This window comes from Mya arenaria, chromosome 12, assembly GCF_026914265.1.
Source record: "Mya arenaria isolate MELC-2E11 chromosome 12, ASM2691426v1".
Lineage (NCBI taxonomy): Eukaryota > Metazoa > Mollusca > Bivalvia > Myida > Myidae > Mya > Mya arenaria.
In genome coordinates this window covers 45,765,726-45,771,391 of record NC_069133.1, presented here as the reverse complement: position 1 = coordinate 45,771,391, position 5,666 = coordinate 45,765,726, and the positions used below count along the sequence as shown (strand labels likewise).

Below are 5,666 nucleotides of genomic sequence, written 5' to 3'. Positions count from 1 at the left end.
ATGTTATGTTTTGCAATAATCTACCATTCAAGTTATTGATCGCCTTATGAACAAAAGGTCTTTGAAATATAAAAGCATGCCATTCAACTAATATTGAACGTTTTTTGACTCATCTGAAGTCAACCATAGCTAGTGCAACATGACACATTGTTATAAGTTTTTGCTTTATGTAAACCATATTTATTTCATTAAAAAGGTAAATCAAGACCTACAAACAAATTGATTTATCTTGTTAATAATACGTGAATAATAGACAAGTTATATATGCACAAAACAAATTAAACGCATCATGTTTGAGAAGGAAGCTATGCAGCTCATACTATGTCTTGCTTCTGTCACTCTTTCAAGATGTTATACTGGTGCAAAGGCTGTTATGATTTGTAGAATACATTTACTTATTGTAATCTGATCTGTACGTTTGAAGGTTTATGGCAGATTTTTGAAGATTTAAAGGGTACCATTCGTTTGAAGCACGGAAGAAGAGAGAGAAAAAACGGGGTGTTGGGTCTGATACCTGGCTTCTTTTCATTCAAACAGTAGATTGTTTAAGTGACAAAGGCCTGATAGCAGATAACTACTGGTCGAAACTGTGAAGTTTCTAAGCAAGATATAATGGACAGATAAACAGGAAAAAGGTGGGGGTGTCCTCACTTTCTCAACATTGGAAATTGGCGTTATTGGCAATATTTAAATGAACAAATGTTCAGACAAAGATTACTATAGTTCAACCGCACCATTGCATGATTTACTGTCAATCAGCTTTCACTCTTCTAGGGAAAATGTTGACTTGATGTTTTATTCATTTTTCAGATTTTACTTGAAGGAGGGAAAGTAAATAAATATAGAGCAAAACGTATTTATAATTGATTAACATATACAATGATATTACATAATATATGTGGTATAGTACATGTTTGAGCTGTTTAATAATTATATATGCAATATATATGCAATGTGGTTGATAATTATGAACTTCAAGACAATTAATAATAAAAAATACAGTTATCCATAATTAATATGAGATATGGTACAGCACATACTAGTTTACATGCATACGAGAAGTACATTCATATAAGGCGCTATATTAAAGCATAACATCTAGCACATGCAACTATTACATCATAATTATGTAAGCAATCGTAACGAATCAACACTTAACAAATACTGATATTGGTCAGCATAGGGCATTGACATAAATGAGCTAAACTTGCGAATACCATACGCTTTAATGATAGAGTTCCATAATTCGTTTTGCCATTTGTTTCTCATATGACAAAAACAAAGAACACGTTCAGTCGTGTTTTCAGTCAATACATTGCACAAATAACATCGCTGTAGATATGGACTTGAAACAACGTTTCCGATTGCATTTAGGATTTTTACACATAATGGACGAACTTTTGGACAGTTTCTGGCGGGCGAATCTCCAAAGAGGGGAGCATGAATATTAAAGATTCTTATCGGTAGTACTTTCCATCAGGATATGGAAGATGGTAGGGAGGACATTGACAACAGATGATTTAAGATGAAATATTACGAACGTTAATATGAGGTACGAGATTATATGCAATGAAAGCAGTACGGCTGGTGTAAGATAATACAACATTTAGAAAAGCATAAGTATTTAAGGATGCGTTCTTTTCTTTAGAGATTCGGGTCTTGTTTCGAAATACAGATTGGAAATAAAAGCAAGTCGTGTTGTTCCGGAGATAATTAGCACTGCCCCATTTTATAGATCCTTTTTGTCTGCTTGCGTAACATGGCCCAAACCACTTTTGATCATTCTAACAGAGGCCGAATAAATGAGGAAAATACGTTGCCAGACAAACTTCCAGGAGCAAACGCTAGAAATAGTGCCACCCAGATGCTTATGAGTTGTAACTTCCACTATTTGAACGTTATACATAAAGAAAGATGTATATGTCTGGCTGCTAGTCTTTTAATAGATGATACTTAATTTGATTTTCGCTGGATTGAATGATACAAGCCACACATATGGATCTTTTCCATGTCACGATTTAGTTGCTGAGCAGCAATTATAGGGTCATTGACAATGCTGTAAAGGGTAGTTTCATCTGCCAAAAGACGTATTGTTGATCCTATTTCCCATACAATGCCATTATTATTGACTTGGAAGTGTAAGAATTATACCTTGAGAGATTCCAGCAGATATTGAAGCCGTATCAGACATATAACAATACAAGACAATGCACAGTTTTTTTCCACTGAGATGGTATTAGTTGCCATAAAAATAGGGAACCAAAATGCCATTTCTCCGAATCATGAAAAGAAGACCTGCAGTACTGATCAACATGCACGAGTGTAAGTCATACATACGCTGCGATGCATACGCTATTTTTCAGACCATTTTTACTAAGTAAAAGTCCGAGTGAAATGTGACAAAAATAAGACATACACAACGTGCTTACTTACATATCTATGAATGTTCGTGTGTGTATTTCGCCGATTTTAACCTTTGGGAAGCAGTGACTACCTCTCTAGGTATCTCATCGTCATTTCAGTCAAACCACTCTTTTCTCGAAAAATATCAACTAACATATTTTCATATTGTTTTTTGTACATTAATTTTATTAGTGTCCTAACAAATTTATTACAATACAATGAGCATATTCCAAGCTTACCATTCACAGCTGCAGTGCGTTTAGTAGGGCGAGCGTTTTCAGCGAACAGGTGCCTTGTTGAACGATTTCGCCTTGTTGAACGACCGTTTTCAAAATGACGGATCTGTTTACTGCTTTATTGATTGAAGAGCTGTCAGACGCTGATGACATGCAGACAATCAACAATGACACTTTCCACAGGTTGGGAAATGAAATGGATGTTTAAGCATCATTTACAATTTAAATATAGGACTTTTAATAATTTATTTTTAGTTCACACAACAAATTCTGTTGCACTCGCAGCATACAGGTAAATTTAATCTAGGTGAAATTATGGGACTTGTCAAATAATTCTATTTTCATACATTATATTATCATGTGTCTGTAAATATACTTCTGTAAAACCCTATGGCATGGGTAAATAAGCTTACCCCCCACCCCCTATCATATTTATCATCAACAACTGTTATCAACACCCAGTGTCATGTAAGAATCTTACCTACCGGTGCTGCATTGGTGCCTAATGATAATAGTGATCCTGTTTGGGTGGGAAAATATGTGAAGGAGGTTGTCCCATTGTATTCCGATGGGACGTGTAAGTCACATTTCCGGATGCAGAGATCCACTTTTGAGGTTAATTTCATTTTTGAATGTTTTTATTACGACATATTTTACTTGTAGTAAGATAAATGGACAACAATAGTTTGTTTTTCTTGTTGGAAATAGTATCTACCTTTTTGCAATACAACTTTCTTTGCTCAATTTTGATAGAATTGAAAATGTAGTGTCTAAGTTGATGGCATCGGGGTCAATAATTACTTTGAATGCTCACTCAGGGAAATATATTGGTATCTTTAAATGGATGAGCGAAGGTAGTTGCATCGGTGCTCGTTAATAAATGATCTCCTTCATGTTATATTTTTTCAGGACCTGTGTAAAACTGTATGGCCACTGATGGTCAAAAATAGATCTATTACTGTGCAGAAGAGGCTACTGGCAACGTTGTGGCTCCTCAATAATCAGGAGTCCCACAGGGGTGTAGCAGACAGATTTGGTATGAGTTAAGGTATTTGAAATTCAGATTAAACTTAATGATAATGATTCTGTTTGAATTAAGAAAATGTAATGCATATTTTTCTGTCAATGCTCATGTTTGACGAGAATTCTACAAATAGAATAAATGCTTTGTCTGAAAAAAACGTTAAAGAAATTAAACTTTTAATCTTTTTTAGTCATACAATGATAATAATAATAAAGGTTGTCAGTGTGAGATATTTCTATTTTAACCTTCAGTGCATAAAATATATGCAACTTGTACATGAAATGTACCTTTTAGTGATCATTTGAAGAACAAAATTACGCTCTTACAATTAAACATATGCTATAAATAGTTCAATACACTAAGCTTCAATAACATTTTCACACAATATTTTCTATCTTTATTAAGGGGCGCTGCACTTGACGGTCATGGAAACTTGCCAAGTTCTGTTTATGTTGATGTCGGACCTCATTCAGTTTCCTAGGACCATACATTACATGAAGGATGCGACAGAGGGATTCATGGCTAGGTGTGGTTTTCCTGGTGGTGTTGGTGCAATTGATGGGACCCATATCCCAATACCTACACCCACCATAGAGCACAGGGCATCCTTCATCAACCGAAAAGAGTTTGCTAGCATGATCCTTCAAGTGGTGTGTGACAGCAACCTTGAGTTTCTGGATGTCTACACTGGATGCCCAGGGTCTGTTCATGATGCACGAGTTTTCAGAAACAGATACATACTCTTCCTGAGGAGTTTCAAGTTTTAGGGGACTCAGCTTATCCTCTCTCAAAATATGTTCTCTTTCTTTACAGAGACAATGGCCACCTCGACAACACTGAGAAGAAATTTAACAAGTGCCACACTTCAACTCGGGTTGATGTTGAAAGATTTATAGGTCTGTTAAAGCGAAAATTCCGCCGGATAAAATATATGAACATGCAATAGGCAGAAGAACTCCAAGTTGTAATTTCTTCCTGTTGTGTCCTTTACAATTTAATTTCTAACCATGAAAATGATTCCAACATTGATGCAGATCCAGTAGATGATGGTGTTGAGGAGCAGGCTTACAACGGGCAGGTGTCATTGGTTGGTGTGGGAAAACGAATGGAGATTGCTGATGGACTGTGATGTTGATGGTCTTATGTACGTATAAGCTTTTAACCATCCTCTGATGCATGCCTACATCACTATGGACGGAGAAAGTGCTATCGACCGTTTACGCTATTAGCAAGGCAACCTAAGTACAGAAGGAGCTTGAGGTTTAGGTAGATGATTATCAACATTGCGTGGTTTTGGATTGCAAAGATCAGCATCTACGTAGATTTTAACCTTCCTCTGATGTATCCTAACCTGCTTGTAACATCAGGATGGACGGTGAATTTGATGTATACCGTTTAAACTATAAGCAAGGCAGCCTTAGTAAAAATGGACCTTGGGGTTTAGGTTAGGATAGCATTTTTCGCATACAATGCTCAAAAAGTATATTTCTAAATACCAGAGACCTTTACAGTCATATTTCACTATGAAGCATGTATGAACTTAATTTTAGTCTAAGGAAATGCTTTGACAGATAAACAAAGATTAAACTGTTATACAGGTGACAGACATTTCGTTTGCATACAAATATTTTATTTCACAACAACTTAAAAGAAAACAACATTTTAAAACTGGTACAAAAGCGAAATGTCTACGAGAACACAAGGTGGTATAACAATGAACATTTGATCTTGCTGTGATGAATCAATATAGATAAGTTATGTTAGGAAAATAGGCACAACATATATACATATTTTTTGTAAATCAAAACTAATGATATGCTTTTTTATATGCTTTCCTGTGATTTATAAAAGCGTATCAGCGAAATAAAAATGAGATTTCACTGTTTCATTTACAAATCGTAATGAATTATACAAAAATTCAATGATGATACAATGATTTTTGGTGCAGTTTACTGCCCTCTAAAGGTTTTTCCCCTTGTGAAAAATTAATGAATCAAAAAGCA

The 5,666-nt window shown here is 35.2% G+C and overlaps 1 pseudogene; it reads left to right on the top strand.

The window, feature by feature from the left end:
- Nucleotides 1-3,110: 3,110 nt before the first annotated feature.
- LOC128210734 (putative nuclease HARBI1) lies at nucleotides 3,111-4,792 on the top strand (annotated as a pseudogene).
- The last annotated feature ends 874 nt before the right edge of the window (nucleotides 4,793-5,666 follow it).